This window comes from Neovison vison, chromosome 3, assembly GCF_020171115.1.
Source record: "Neovison vison isolate M4711 chromosome 3, ASM_NN_V1, whole genome shotgun sequence".
Lineage (NCBI taxonomy): Eukaryota > Metazoa > Chordata > Mammalia > Carnivora > Mustelidae > Neogale > Neogale vison.
In genome coordinates this window covers 181204949-181221919 of record NC_058093.1, presented here as the reverse complement: position 1 = coordinate 181221919, position 16971 = coordinate 181204949, and the positions used below count along the sequence as shown (strand labels likewise).

The 16971-nt window shown below is 43.4% G+C and overlaps 1 protein-coding gene across 9 annotated transcripts in view; it reads right to left on the bottom strand.

The window, feature by feature from the left end:
* Positions 1 to 16971, bottom strand: part of MTCL1 (microtubule crosslinking factor 1) — a 123791-nt gene that overhangs the window by 93398 nt on the left and 13422 nt on the right. The gene's annotated exons all lie outside the window — the stretch shown is intronic.

Sequence of the window (16971 nt, the reverse complement as noted above, 5' to 3'; positions counted from 1 at the left end):
AGGGAGCTAAGAGAGCTCGCCTAAGGTGCTGGGCGAACCTTGCACATTTCCCTCCCGATCGGGTCAAACAAATCCTTTAAGGGGAAAAAAACCTGACACCACGGTCAGGGCCAAAGGCACCCACATCACCACGTGCTCGCCGGGTCAATCAGGACTCTTCCTCTGAAGCTCCAGCAGGGGAGTTGGAGGGAGTGTCCAGCTTAGTCTCTGGCGCTCCACTAGTGGAGGGGTTGGTCCTCCTCCAAGGACATTTGGCGATGCCCATTGACACAGTCACAAATGGGGAGGGGGCTATTACTTACATCTCATAGAGCAAAACCAGGAGTGCTGTTCATGATTCTGCAATGCACAGGACAGCACCCCCCAACAAAGAATCATCCAGCCCCAAGTGTCCATACTACTGAGGCTTAAGAAGCCCGAGTGATTTTTTTTTTTAAGATGTTTGTTTATTTATTGGAAAAAGAGAGTTACAGATAATGAGAGAAAACAGGAACAGAAGGAGAAGGAGAAGCCAGCTCTCCCATGAACAGGGAGCCCAGTGTCGGACTTGATCCCAGGACCTTGGGATCATGACCTGAGCCAAAGACAGGCGCTACGTGCCCCACCCAAGCGATTTAAATGTGTGATGTTGTCATGATGGTTATATGACATCTGGTGACCCTATGAGTAAACTTGGTTAAAAATAAATCCAAACCCAAACTCTTGGGAAACAAACAAGAAACTCCCAATGTTACTTCAAAATTGAAAAGCAAAAAGTCACATGGTCCAGCCCCTAACATGGACTCAGTTAACCAGTGGGAAAATTGCCTCCAGTTCACATGAGAGAAACTTCCTGCAAATCTCCTCTAGCAGGAGCATTTAAAGCTCTTGATCATTAAAAGTGTTTTATTTTTTTTTTAAGATTTCATTTATTTATTTGACAGAGAGAGAGAGCACAAGTAGGCAGAGAGGCAGGCAGAGGGAGAGGGAAAAGCAGACTCCCCAGTGAGCAGGGAGCCCGATGAGGGGCTCGATTCCAGAACCCTGAGATCATAACCAGAGCTGAAGACAGCCACTTAACCAACTAAGCCACCCAGGCGCCCCTAAAAGTGTTCTAAACGCATGTATTAGACCCAAACCAAGGCAACTCTTGCCTAAAATGACATCATCTTTAAATCATGCTTTTCCTATGATTTACAAATACAATAAATGGAAAACTCTCAGAAATGACTGCTTTACTCGTTCATGGGAAAAATCATTAATACCCATAAACAAACACAGACCATGAAGCATTTGAAAGCCTCTTCATATCCCCACTCACCATGTGGTCTTCGAACTGAATACAGGGACATGCCTGGTGCCCTGACACCCCACCATTGGTTTCCCCACACTGCCCTCTTGCTCACGCCGGACCTCTGGCCAGAGAGACGAAGCCACATACAATGGGAGGACAACAGCTCAGGGTCTACCCCGACTCTTCAAAATGAAGTCATGAACACAAATGCTGCCTTGATAAATAGACATTGCTTTGTCTGGGCCACCAGCTCCCATCAGCATCCAAAATCGAACAGCAACCTGGTTCAAATGCCCACCCCATGACGAACACACCCTACATTTTCCACATTCCCTCATTCCAGGAAAATGACCGTGGGTCATGAGAAAGAGCACCTGTGATGTCGGGGAACACACGAGAGCCCAGCCATCCCACACGAACGTTCTTTCAGTAAAAGGATTAACCAACCTGTACAAATAAACTGTGAGGGAAAGTGCCCCGGGGAAGCTTAGGGTCTCTCTTTTGTCTGAGGCTCATCCTTAGGTCAGAAATGCAAGTACTGCCAGAGTAACTGCTCAACAGCAAGACATTCCCTGTGCTTGAGCAACTGGATGCCAGTTCCACCTGGAGCCTTTGCAATGCTGAGTAATTTCTGATGACTAGGGGGGGAAAATGAAAACTGCTTATTTGGTTCATAATCATACCACTTAGCGTACGATGACTCGCACTTGAGTCAGAGAAATACCCAGAAAGTATACTCGGGAAACAGATAATACCGTGTGGTGTTTTCTAAGCATTTCTATCTCTCTGACTCTTGACTCTTGACTCTGCATCTGAAGACAAGTTACCTAAAGTATATCACATCAATAACATGACTTACAGCATGGAAATTTGACAGACTTGGGTATCGACTGCAAACTTTGAAAGGAGACGTGTTTTTATTCAGTCCCAAAGCGCAAACTCGATGCAGTTAACATTCCAGTGAAGACTAGAGCAGAAATACATGCTCTGTCTCTACTTTGATCATTTTTAAAGACGGGCAGCAGAGAACACAGTCTTCTCACTGTAATACACAAGTTCCGGGTCTAATTGCTTACACAGCGGTAGGTAACATGTTTCTGCAGTGCACTCCGCATTATAAAAGATCCCTCCACATTATAAAAGTGGTGTTGAGGAAGAGGAGAAATAGGTGGGTCTAAAATCTCTGGGGCTTGCAAAGCAAAAGCTGCTTGCACAGCCTAGTTGCTTCTGATGTGGCCACTCTGGGGGGGGGTCACCCTCTGCCCAAAAGGTCAGCTGAGCCCCCACAGTGCCCGCAGGTGACCCGCTGCAGGAAATAGCTATACAGGAGCCCACCCAGCTCACCAGGGACAACTGGGTGTGACCCGATCCCAGTGATGGGCACCCAGAGCCTGTGTGAATAGGAAGCAAGCAGACAGAAAGCAGCTTTCCTTATCGCTAACCAAACAGGGTGACTTCATAACCCACAAACAGTCATTGTCAAAATACTTGACCTAGAGTGGAATTACTGGTTTGTACGAACTGTCCTGGGGTAAACATTTACAGGATCGGAAATTCTTCACCAGGAGGTCTGTAAATATGTTACGGCTCTTTCTCAAGGAGAAATAAAGAGAATGAAACTTTCACCCATTCAACATGTATTTACTGAATGCTTGATAAGGGCAGGGATGTGCAGAATACACCTGCGTCCTACAAGGCAGAGACAGGAATGTTCTGAAAGGCCAGTGAGGGGTCCAATGAGACTCAAACTGCTGGCTGGAGCAGACACAGCAGTTTCAAGATTTATACTGCTATGACATCAAGATTGTATTGGCAGAGATCGATGGAACAGAACAGGATTGAACAGGATATGTTCAACTGAGTTTGACAGGGTGCAAAGTAATTCCATGGAGGAAAGATAGCCTTTTTAACAAGTGGTGCTGGAACAATTAGACATCCGTAGGTTTAAAAAAAAAAAATGAACTTGACCTAAGTCTCATGCCTTATACAAAAATGAATTCAAAATGGACCATGAACAAGGATACAGAAAAAGGAAAACCCTCTTATACTGTTGGTGGGAACACAAACCGGTACAGCCACTCTGGAAAACAGTATGGAGGTTCCTCAGAAAGTTAAAAATAGAGCTACCCTATGATCCAGTAATCGCATTACTGGGTATTTATCCAAAGGACACAAAAATATGGATTTGATGGGACACATGCATCCCAATGTTTATCAACAATAGCCAAACTACAGAAAGAGCCCAAATGTCTATTGACTGATGAACGGATAAAGAAGATGTGGTATATACATGCAATGGCATATTACTCAGCCATCAAGAAGGATGAAATCTTACCATTTGCAGCAATGTGGATGGAACCAGAGAGTATTATACTAGGCTAAAACATTAGAGAAAGACAAATACCATACGATTTCACTCATATGTGGAACTTAATAAAGAAGACAGATGAACATATGGGAAGGGGCAAAGTGAAAAATGAGAGAGGGAAACAAACCATAAGGACAACAGAGAACAAACTAGGGTTGCTGGAAGGGAGGTAGGTGAGGAATAGGTTAAATGGGGGATGGGTATCAAGGAGGGCACTTGTGATGAGCACTTGGGGTTGTATGTAACTGATGAATCATTGAATTCTATTCCTGAAACCAATAGTGCACTGTATATTAACTAGAATTATAAAAAGATGGACCATGGATTTAAATGTAAAACATAAAACATTTTATTTTTTTTTTTTAAAGATTTTATTTATTCATTTGTCAGAGAGAGAGCAAGCACAGGAAGACAGAGAGGCAGGCAGAGGCAGAGGGAGAAGCAGGCTCCCTGCCGAGCAAGGAGCCCCATGTGGGACTCGATCCCAGGACGCTGGGATCACGACCCGAGCCGAAGGCAGCTGCTTAACCAACTGAGCCACCCAGGCGTCCCTAAACATAAAACATTTTAAAAAATAGAAGAAAATATATTCAGAATCTAGGGGTAGGCAAAGAGCATACCATAAAAGGAAGCATTTATAAACTGAACTTCATCAAAATTAAAAACATTTGCCAGATGGGGTGCCTGGGTGGCTCAGTGGGTTAAAGCCTCTGCCTTTGGCTCGGGTCATGATCTCGGGGTCCTGGGATCAAGCCCCGCATCGGGCTCTCTGCTCGGTGGGGAGCCTGCTTCCACACTCTCTCTGCCTATTTGTGATCTCTCTCTCTGTCAAATAAATAAATAAAATCTTTAAAAAAAAAAAAAATTGCCAGGAGGGAGAGAGACCCCACTGAAAGGACAAAAGACAGGCTTGGAGTGAGAGAAAATACTTGCAAACCATATATTCAACAAAGGACTAGTATCTAGAATACAGAACAAACTCTGAAAACTCAACAGCAGTTAAAAAAAAACAAGCAAGCAATCCAATTAGACAATGGGCAAAAATTGTCAAGAGACGTTTCACCAAAGAGGAAACACACATGGCAAACATCACAGGAAAATATGTTCAACATCATTACCATTAGGGAAATGCAAATGAAAGCCACAATGAGGGGTGCCTGGCTGGCTGTCAGTGAAGCACGTGACTCTTGATCTTGGGGTTGTAAGTTCGAGCCCCCTGTTGGGTGCAGAGATAACTTAAAAATAAAATCTTAAAAATAGTGATAATAGGGACACCTGGGTGGCTCAGTGGGTTAAGCAGCTGCCTTCGGCTCAGGTCATGATCCCAGCGTCCTGGGATAGAGTCCCACATCGGGCTCCTTGCTCAGCAGGGAGCCTGCTTCTCTCTCTGCCTCTGCCTGCCATTCTGTCTGCCTGTGCTCGCTCTCTCTCCCTCTCTCTCTCTCTGACAAATAAATAAAATCTTTAAAAAAATAATGATAATAAAATAAAACCACAATGAGGTATCCCTTATTAGAATGACTAAAATAAAAAACAGCGTCAAAACCAAATGCTGGTGAGGATGCTGGAAGCAGTGTCAAATGGAGCGGCCACTCTGGAAAACCCTTTGGCACTTTCCTAAAAAACAAAACAACACAACACAAAACGAAAACACCTAAAAAACAACTACTATACTACCCAGGAAATTACATCCCAGGCATTTATCCTAGAGAAATGAAGATTTATGTTCCCACAAAAACCTGCACACCAATGTTCACAGTGACTCCATCTGTAAAAGCCCCAAACTGGAAAAACATAACAGATGTCCCACATCTAGCGAGTGGGTAAATGACTACACACTAGGGCTCATGCATGCCTTGGAATATCTCTCGAGAATGCTGCAGGGTAAAGAAAGCCGATCCCAAAAGGTGACATAGCAAATGAGTCAATTTATATAAAGTCTTGGAATGACCAAATTATCAAAATGGAGAACACAGCAGTTGTGGGGATGGAGATGGAATGGGGACAGGAGGGAAGCTGGTGTGGCCATAAAAGGTCACCATGAGGGATTCTTGTGGTGGAATTATTGTTCTCACAGCTTGACTGAATCAAAGTGACTGTCCTAGTTCTGACACCATGCCAGAGCTTACCACCTGGGGAAACAGGGTAAAGGGTACGTGAGACCTCCTGTTAACTATTTCTTACAACTGCCTAGGAGTTTACAAGGATCTCAAAACAAAAGGTTTAATTACAAATAAATAATACTATACTAAAAACACTATATTAAGAAGTATAGGGGCACCTGGGTGGCTCAGTAGGTTAAAGCCTCTGCTTTCGGCTCAGGTCATGATCCCAGGGTCTTGGAATGGAGCCCCGCATGGGGCTCTCTGCTCAGCGGGGAGCCTTTCCTCCTCTCTCTCTCTCTGCCTGCTTCTCTGCCTACTTGTGATCTCTGTCTGTCAAATGAATAAATAAAATCTTAAAAAAAAAAAAAAGAAGTATATAGGGTATATTTCCAATTTCCTATGAAAAATGAGCTGTATCTCTGGGATATTAACATAAGGGAAACTTTCTCTCTCTACTTTTTGAACATTCTCTAGCCAACATGTAACAGTTTAATCACACAGAAATGTTTGTTCAGAGGTCAGAAAAGTGTTATAGAAGGATTTGGGGAGGAAGTGGCATTTCTGGGAGAATCTTAAAGAATGGGCAGCATTTCAACAGATAAAAGAGGCATCTTGGAACAGTCCTGGGGAAAGAATGGCCAACACCACGGAACAAGATGGGACGGAGAGGGCCATAGGAGGCCCCCATGGGAGTGAGTGGTAAGACAGGCGGGGAGGCCTGTGCTCACTGCCTTCAAAGGTAAATTCTGCTGTCCTTCTTCCTGTAATTTTCTCTGTAGAGATGAAAGCAGCAGCTTAATAAATACTTCTGAAAGCAGAAATTAATTTTATATGGCAGCATTAATGGGTCAAAGAAAGACACAGGTGCTCTTCCTCACCAACACACTGAAGCAGGGAGCCTAGAGCTGCTCTCTCCTCCAGCAGCTTGCCCTGAAGACCACAGTCAAGATGGCCCCATGAGTCCTTACCTCCTGTCCTGACCTAGGAACCCGCCTCTTTCTCCTGAGCCTACAGAGAAGGGAGAGGGGGGGCTAGAGATAAAGTCCTAAGGAAAGAAGGAGTAGAGGAGGGTTTCTGGGAGTCAGGAGACCTGGGGTAGCGACCATTCACAACCTACCCAGACCTCAGCTTCCTCGTGTAGGTGATGGGGAGGTCGGCTAACTCAGCTCCAAGATTCTTCTGGCTCTGATGCTCCATTGGCCTGAGGTCCCCAGGCCTGGGTCTGGCCACGCATGCCAGATCCCAGGAGAGCCACCAAACTCAGTTACTCCTTCCAAAGTCCTGCCTGTGTCTTCACCACCATTTTCTTTCTTTTCCAACCTAACCCCCACACTATGTGGAAGTAAAATAGTCCTCTGACAACAAAACTTAACAAAAAAACACAACCCAAGAAATGAAAGCATTTTGAAGACTCAAACGTGGGAAAGCCACCCATTGCTCTTGGAGCCACCACCAGAGCTCCAAATCAGAAGCAAATGCGACTGCCCAGGGAGAGCACCAGACAATCCCCACGGGAGAGAGCATGCGGACCATTGCCAAGTGGGTCACAGGACTTTTACTGGCCTTCTAGAAGACCTCAGTATGATTCTGTCTTGACTTTGACAAGAAATCGCTCCGAGGGCACCTGTTCTGAGTGACCAGAACAGACTGTGATGGGCTCTCCCTGTGCCTTTCCAGTAACAGCATGAAATTAGCCATTAGTATTATTTATCATTGTTTAACTGAACACAAACCCCCCTTCTTCCCAGACACCCAAACTGTTCCTTTTACAGCTTAAGCATTCAAAATTATTTATGCCAAATCTTCCTACAGTTGCTGGACTCTTCCTAATCCTTCCCAGCCTGTGAAATCTGGATTTTCTGGCCCGGTATTTATTCTCTTGGTTGAGAGGGTTCTACTCTAATTCCATCCCCGCCTACTGGTCTGGTGAGAACCTATGAAAGGCCATTTTCCTCTAGACCCCTGTGCAGACACTGCATGAATATGAACACACACAGATACATACACAGATATATACGTGTGCATACACACACACACACACACATACACACACACACACACACTACACACACCCCAGACTGTACTTGTATTTTAGTGTTTGGGAAGAAGACTTAACCAGACATCCTGATTCTTCCTGCTCCCACTTTCATCCCATTTCATTCTCATCCCACCCTCATTATTAACCCAGCAGGCCAGCTAACTGGGATATCATTCAGGGCACTGCATTTCTCCCCACTTCCTGTTCTCTAGTTAGAGTCACCCTGCCCACCCCTACCCCCGCTCCCAACTCATGAGACCCGCAAATGGAACCAGATGTTACTTATTCCTCCCGGGGTATCTTGGAGAGCCTGCCAAGCTAACACAAAGAATGCCTGCCTGGACTCTGCGTGCCCTGCCGGCCCGCAGTCCACCATTGACTGGGCCAGGAATGAGGCCCCGACTGACCCCACGGCAGCTGCCAACAACCTGGTCGGTGTCCAAGAAGATGCCCTGGCATGAGGACTCGGCCCAAAGATGCTTTGCACTGGCTCACTCAAGCATATCTTTTTCTTATGGGGAGGACCATAAAGTCTGGAGACATAGATAATGTTTTATTAAACTATAGCGTAATAGCAATAAACCATTTATTATGTTCGTACACCTATGCTTCCAGACTTTAGGGCTGTCTGAGAGTTTAAATGCAATGACACACAGAGAAAACTCCTCACCCACTGGTTGAGAAAAAAGCAGAAAGACTAGGTCTTAGTCTTTTCAGGCTGCTGTCAAATGCTATGGACTGGGTGGCTTAAAGGACACGCATTTATCTCACACAGTTCTGAAAGCTGGGAAAGCTAAGATCGCGGTGCTGGCAGATTGGGTGTCTAGTGAGAACCCACTTCTGGGTTCACAGATGGCCTTCTTCTCACTGTGTCCTCAATTGGTGGAAGGGGCAAGGGAGCTCTAGGGTATCCTTGAAAAGGGCACTAATCCCATCCACAAGGGCTCCACCTTCGTAATCCAACCACTTCCCGAAGGATCCACCTCTTCATTCTATCCTATTGGGAATTAGGATTTAACTAACGAATTGGCAGGGGCTTGGGGATATAAACATTCAGTCTCTAGCAAATACCTACAGAGAATATAAATAGAAGCCATGATGTAACTAATCCATGAGTTAAAAAAAAAAAAAAAAAAAGGCCTGGGGCAAATGGGAACTGGTGAGTAGCAGGGTAGAAGTAAATGAATAGAGAGAGGCAGGGAAAAAAGTGCTGAGCCATGAAAAGGAAGACCACAGGGGTTACTCATGGCACTCCAGAGTGCTACTAGAAAGCTTCCGCTAAACCCCAAAGGATCACATCCTGTTTTGGCAACACAGCACACTGAGCCGTCTTGAGCCTTCCCCCCAACAAACACCTAGAAATGCTAAAGAAAACATAAAAAGCAGAAATTCATACACAGCTGACTGACAGAGTCACAAAAGGAAAATTCCCTAGTATCAGAAATGCATTAGGGATTAAAGAGGTAGCAGGCAGGAGGGAATGGTGGCAGTTCGCTTACCCAGAAATAGGCGCTCTAGCCAGGGACATGAGAAGAATCTTTGATAAATGCCCCAGACAACCCACTAAAGGGATGCACACCACTGAAAGTAAACTAAAAGTTACTTGGGAAGTGGGAGAGTAATAACCTGCTCATGACACTGGGCGGTGACCAAAAAAAAAAAATCTCCTTGGAAGTATAAAAATATTTAGATGTATGCCACATATAAGTCTGATAACCAACTGACAAAACCCCTTTGGGACACAACTCCATGAGCCCAAAATTAACAAGTGTATTTGGACCAATAATGCTACTCAGGCATTTGGAAATGACCAATGCAAAAATCTCACCAAGTGGAACTCCCAACAAGAAATAAGCTCAACTGAAAGCTCATAAAAAAATCCATCTGAAAGCTCATAAAAAAAAATCTTTCTGTGAGAGACAACAGATCGGGAGAAACAGAGGGACTGGTAACATACAAGAACTCAAGAAAACGGAACAAACTGAAAGAGGCCGTGACTTAAAAATGTTTCAAAATTTAAGGAAGAAATAACATACGGTAAGGGAAAAAAGAAATTTATGAAACAGAACAAGCAAATTTCAAAATTCATTTCATTGAAATGAAAACTTAGGTGGATGAAAAGAGAGTAATTCTTTTGTGAAGATGAGAATTCATAACTTGGACAAGAAATGAAGTAATTATTCAAAATAAAGCACAATGGGGCACCTGGGTGGCTTAGTCAGTTGAGCATCCAAGTCTTGGTTTCAGCTCAGGTCATGATCTCATGTCCTGGGACTGAGCCCTACCTCTGACTCCACACAGCAGGAGGTCTGCTTGAGATTTTTCTCCCTCTACTCCTCCCTCCCCACTCTCTCCTGTGAACAAGGATGCATGCACATGCATACACTTTCTCTCTAAAATAAGTAAATAAATACATTATATATATATAATGTATTTATATATACATATATATATATATATATATATAAAACACAGATAAGAATAATTTTTTTTAAAAAAGGACAGTTAGGTGAGATGGTGGGTAGAAGAAGAATGGCCAGCAGAAGTTCCTACATAAAACTAATAGGAATTCTAGAAGTGATACAGAAACTGGGGGAAGAAACACTATTTAAAGACATAATTTCCCTACTGAACATTATTCAAAGAGTGAGAATTTTCCAGATTTCACAAAGGACATAAACAGACTGACAATGAGTGTTGCCTAAAGTATAAAAATAAATCTAGACACATCTGGTTGAAACTACAGAATACCAAACACAAAAAGAAAAGCATAAAAGTAACTGGGAAGTAAAGAGAGATCATCTACAAAAATGAGAATTATTTGACAGCAGACCTCTTGACAGCAAAATACAGCCAGAAGATAATAAAAAATACTATCTTTGATATGTTAGGATCCTATGCCCAACTAAATATGTTTCAGGACTGAGGATGACATAAAAGCATTTTTAGACAATTTTGCTGAAAGAAAACACTCAAGGACATGTTAATGGATCAGCAAGAAGAAAACTGAACTCACAAGGAAGGAGTAACACTCAAAAAGCAAAGCAATGATAACAGATTGGAAAATATGTAAATGAACCTAAATAAGCATTAACTGTTAAATTAGCCAACTTTTGGGGGGGTGCTTTTAAAAAGATAAAACTAAAATGACACTACATAATAATAGTATGAAACACAGGAGCTCCCTGGAGTTGAAGCTTTCTAAGATGCTTAATATTATTAAGAAGAAGAATGGGGATAATGATTAGTTTTAGACGCTAAGTCAAACAGGCATGTTAAATATGTAAGAGTAATTTTTAGAACAGTAATACAAATTCTTAATCAAGCAAAAGAACGTGAGAATTAAAAATTCAATCAATCAAAGAGAACTCGACATAAAAAATAGAAAAAAGAAATGAAGAAAAGGCTTGGAATTTACAAACATAAGATACAATGATAGAAATAAATTCAAACACATCAACAACCATAATAAATGTAAATGGATTAAATTCACAAGTTTTTGTTAAAAAAAAAAAGACAGTATCAGATTCCATTTTTAAAAAGAGAACTATAGACCAGTCACAAGAAATACATCTAAAACATAAGGACTCAGAAAAATGGAAAGTAATGGAAGCACAAAAAAGCTATACTAGGCAAATTAAAAAAAAAAAGAAAAGAAAAAAAACAGAATACATTAGAATAAAGAAGTCATTATCAAATGATAAAGGGAAAAATTCATCATCAAAAAATGGTTCTAAAAAAACAGTTCTAAATCTGTATGCATTTATATTCAAAATATATAAGCAAAATTGACAGATTACAAGGAAATATACATACAAAATTATAACAGGTGATTTTAACATACCTTTATCCTAAATAGATCTATTTAGCAGACAAAACAAAACTATAAAGGATATAAAAAATTTGAACAACACAATTAACAAGTGATCTAAAAAAACTTTCCAAATTGTTGCCATCCACAACACTGTAAACTGTAACTGTTTACAGTCCACATGGACTGTAAATCAAATGTATAACTACCCTTTAAAAAAAAGAACTGACTAGAACTGAAAATATCAAAATGCGTCCCATATGGCAAAGATAAGCATTATTTCGTGAGACTTTTATATTTGTATTTTGAGTGATGATATAAAATGTACTGCTTGTTGTGAGTTCAAATTTGGAAGTCTTCAATCTAATGGATTTAAAGTCTTCACCCCAAAATTGGAGCATACGCTTTCCTCTCAAGCACTCAAGAAATATTTATAAAATTTGAATCATTTACTAGCCACAGAGGAAGTCTCAACCAAACCCAGAGAATCAATACACATCCTGAATGGTGCTGAAAGATGGCCCACAAGAGCTATCTGGCTGCTAACTTGTTCCCTGTGGCGTCATTCAACAATCCCTAGGGTGGATGGGTAGGAGGGGTAAGGGCAATCAAAAGATACAAACTTCCAGTTATAATTAATAAGTCATGAGATATAATGCACAGCATAATGACCATAGTTAACAATACTGTACTGCATATTTGAAAGTTGCTAAGAGAGCAGATCTTAGAAGTTCTCATTACCCAGAAAAAAATATGTTTGGACCCATGTGTTCAACAAGGAATGTTAACCTGTTATTGGGGTGATCATTTTGCAATATATACAAATATTGAACCATGACACCTAAAACTAATATAATGTTATATGTCAATTATACCGCAGTAAGAAAAAAAAAGAAAAGAAAAGAAAAAAAAGAAAATCCCCGTTCCCTGGCATGATCTAGAATGTGTCTCTGTCCCTTCCAAGTGCCAACTAAATTGGCCGGTTATTATTGTGTCTAAGATACAGAAGTATTCAAAAACTTTGGTAGACTGAAATACTGCTCAGTGAAAACAATCTTTAAGACGTTGAAACTAAGCTAAGATTAACCATTTTCAACCTGTCCAGATAATTCATCATAGAGTTGAGTACTAGAAGAAATACACTCCTAAAAAGGCAAAAATGTTTTGAGCTTGCACAAGTAGAGGGGTGTACCAGAATTGGGTGCATGGACCACGATGCAAAGAGGCACAAGGAAGCTGGCTAGACCCAAGGGACAATTCCAGATAGTTTCATATTGCCAACCCTCTTTAATCATCTTATCTATCAATGGAGACAGTGACTCTTCTAAGACCCACTCTGTTCAAAGGAGACCGGAGGGCACAGATTATTCTCATCTCGCTCTGCTGCCTTTCTTTCATTCCAGGGTTTGCAGCAAGGGGTGGGAAACCCAGCTGGGAGACAGGGATGATCCCCAGCAGAAAGCGTTCTCTACGTCACACTAGAGAGTCAGCCAATCAGGAGCCAGGGCAAATTCATGTGTTTAAGCGGAGAGTCCCATGGTAGGCGTTGGGGGAGCGTTGACGGTGAAACAGAGAAGGGAGAGACTGGGAGTAGTGTCTGCCTTTAATGTGTCGACGGCATAGAGTCAGCTCTCAAATATTCACTTGAGAGAAGACTGGTCAAAGTATGGGTAGAATAGAGAACCTAAAAATTCTTATTTGAGGTTAAACCCGACCACCTTAAAGTACACGCTAAGAGGCATTCACAGGGTTGTGCAGCCATTACCTTTATCTACTTTAAAACCTTTCTGTCACCCCAGAAGCAGACCCCATACCCATTAAGCAGTCCTCTCCCTTCTCCACAGCCCCTGGAAACCACTGATCTGTTTTCTGTCTATGGATTTACCTATTCCGAATAAATGGAATCATGCAATATGTCCAGCTTCTTTTCCTTGGTCTATTTTCGTGGTCCATCCATGGTACAGCGTGTGTCAGTGAGAAGAAAGATGAAATCTTGCTATTTGCCTCAACGTGGATGGAACCAGAGGTAGGATGCTAACTGCAGTACGTCAGAGAAAGACAATTATCATCTGATCTCACTGACATGCGTGGACTTTAAGGAACAAAGCAGAGGATCACGGGGGAAGAGAGGAAAAAATAAAATAAGGTGAAATCAGAGAGGGGGACAAACCGTAAGAGGCTCTTAATCATAGGAAACAAACTGAAGATTGCTGGGGGAGGGGGTAGGGTAACTGGATGATGGACACTAAGGAGGGCGTGTGATATAATGAGCACTGGGTGTTATATAAGACTGATGAATCACAGGCCTATACCTCTGAAACTAGCAATACATTATATGTTAATTAATTGAATTTAAATTAAAAAATGTTTTGAGGGGCACCTGGGTGGCTCAGTGGGTTGAAGCCTCTGCCTTCGGCTCAGGTCATGATCCCAGGGTCCTGGGATAGAGCCCCACATAGGACTCTCTGCTCAGCAGGGAGCCTGCTTCCTCCTCTCTCTCTGCCTGCCTCTCTGCCTACTTGTGATCTCTCTCTCTGTCAAATAAGTAAATAAAATCTTAAAAAAAAAATGTTTTGAAAAAATCATGTTTTCAGGGGCTCCTCGAATGGCTCAGTTGGTTAAGCGTCTGCCTTTGGTTCAGGTCATGATTCCAAGGTTCTAGGGTCCAGCCCCACAAGGGGCTCCAGACTCGGTGGGGAGCCTGTTTCTCCCTGAACCCCTCCCCCCACTCATGTGCACGTGCGCGCTCGCTCTCTCTCTCTCTTTCAAATAAATAAATAATCTTAGAAAGAAAGAAAGAAAGCAAAGCAAAGAAGAAAATTCCTAAGACCGCAAAAGCAGAAGGGCAGAATGTGAAGGCATTCTCAGCGCCAGCAGGAAGAGAGGTCAGGGCACCCGCCAGTGCTCCCGACAGAGGGACCAGCAGGACCGCAGCGCTGTGGACACAAATGGGAAAGACAGGGAAGAGTCAGGTGGGGCTCAGGGTGGCAGGTCTGATTCTGGACTCTCTGAGCATGAAGGGCTCAGGCAAATCCATCTGGCAGAAGCCCACCGGGCCGCCGCAGGGACAGTGTGCAGTCCCGGGAGAAGAGCCCCCCCATGGCAGCAGCTATGGAGCCCAAGAGGCACGGAGACGCCCTGTCTAACTGTCCTCCCAGGCTGAGAGGGACACGGTCGTCTGCAGCTACTTCCATCATTCAGAGACACAGGCGACGCACGAACTCACCTTGCCTTTTCCGGAATGTGACTCATCCGCTTACGAAACTTCAGAGGTGAACCGATAACAAGTGGGACTCAAGATAGAGAAACAGTACAGTCCCTTCGGAGCAAAGCTCCCAGCGCCTTCCCTTCTGGCTTTAGTAAAGAGAATCCACTCACGAAGCCACAGCTAGCACTTTCCAGTAGTTATCTCCTCTACCACCTTTGAACCTCGGGTCGCCTGGTTCCATCATTCTCTTCTTCCCGCACTGTCTAGAGCATCTACCTTCTGTAGACTCTGGTCAGTTTTAGGGTTTGTTTGGAATCGTGAGGTTTGGTGCCAAGACGCCATCCCCCGGCTGGACTGCAGCTCTCCAGGTAAAACAGGGACTGTAGCCCAGCTGGGCCATGCCTGCGGGGGACTCTAACCCATACAGGCAGGGAGGCGCCGGCCTGCCACCTCCTCTGTGTACATCCTGCCTCAACCAACATCACCGTTCTCTGAAGACCCCTGCTTCACCCCTGCCTGGTGTTGAACGTCAGTCATCATTTCTCTCCCTGAGGAGCTATTTGTGGCCTGATGTCAAGTCCCACACAAATCCAGCTCTCTGGGGGCAAGAGAAACTGCCTGCTTCAAATATACTTATTTACTTACTTATGTGTACATATAATTTGAATATTTGTATGTAGGCATTCACACATACAACATTTGTAAAATAGACTCCTAAGATGTTTTCTGCACCCTCAAGGTCAGGCTCAAACTGGAAATCCTGAGGAAAGAAACCATTATGGCAAACCTTCTAGCAGACTTAGAGCAAAAGGGAAAGAAGGAAGTAAAGGACGGGGAACTCTAAGTGCAGAGGTAAGAGACCCACAAAGAGAGGAGAAATCTCCCCAATCCCTTGGGGTAAGTGCACACCTAAGTTAAGGAGCAAGGGTTACGCATGATGAAAAAACATTCTCAGACTCTACCTCCTCTGTGAAGCGCACCGAGTCCCCAGGCGAGCTGTGCTCACCACAGCTCCACCTTCTCGCCCTCCATTCACTCCCTCACCCTGCACGTCTCCGACAATGCCTAAGTGCCAGGCACTGTTCTAGGCACGGAGACCCCACCATGAACTACAGAGACACACCTTCTTCCCACAAAGCTCAAGTCCTGGAGGCACATTAGTGAAGGCAACAAAGAAATAAAACCCATGGCATTGTCAGACAAGTGCTGGCAATATACAAGTGAGTCACCAAAATCCACAGCATGTCAGATGGGAAGGCAGATAGGGATAGCCAGGAGAGGGTAAGCAGGGACAACTAGGAATGTGTACGTGTGCGGGGCCAGGTGGCTGAAGTGGGATGTCAGCAGAGACCCGAAGGCGAGGGAATAAGCCCCAGGGCTATTGATCTCTGAACAAAGAAGGTTGCTCCCTCACTCCCCTGCCAAACTCAAGAAACAGCAGGGCACCTGAGTAGCTGTTGAGGGGATGGGGTGGAAGAAGAGAGCCAGCAACACCGGCTCCTTTGCCGTGATTACTTGTTTTGCTAGCCACGTGTCAAATTGAGCTATAAACATCTTGAGAGCAGAGCCTGCACGGCCATACTCACACCTGCCTCCCCAGGGCATGGTACAGAGCCTGAATTAAGTGTGGGCAGGTAGACAGCTGGATGGATGAGGAACAACTGGGTGACTCGGGAAACTTGTCCAAAGGGAACATGCACTAAGTGAGGCTGTTAGCAGGTAATAATGCTGGCTTCAGCCGTCACTGTAAAGGCTTCACCAACAGTTTCTAACTCCAACAACATACAGGCTATTTTCTAAGAAAATACACAGCTTTAATCCTATAATGGAAGTAACAATAAAACAGCATTTGCATTACTATATGCAAAGGGGAAAAATATATATATATAAATGTATTCATTTTCTTGACCACTTTGCTAGAATACATTCACTCCCTAAAATAAAAAGAAAAACCCTGTATTTAAACCATGTTGCCTAAATAACAGATACAGGTGGCACATACAGATTATTTGTTTACACAGCTTAATAGACAACCAGAACACATTTTCCAGCTCATTGGAAGAGGAGACTGGAGGAAAAAGCTCCTGCTTAATTTTGTATTCCGGTAATAATATTCTCCATTTAGACCCATAAAAGGAATTAACAGCCAGCTCATCTGAATGGAAATG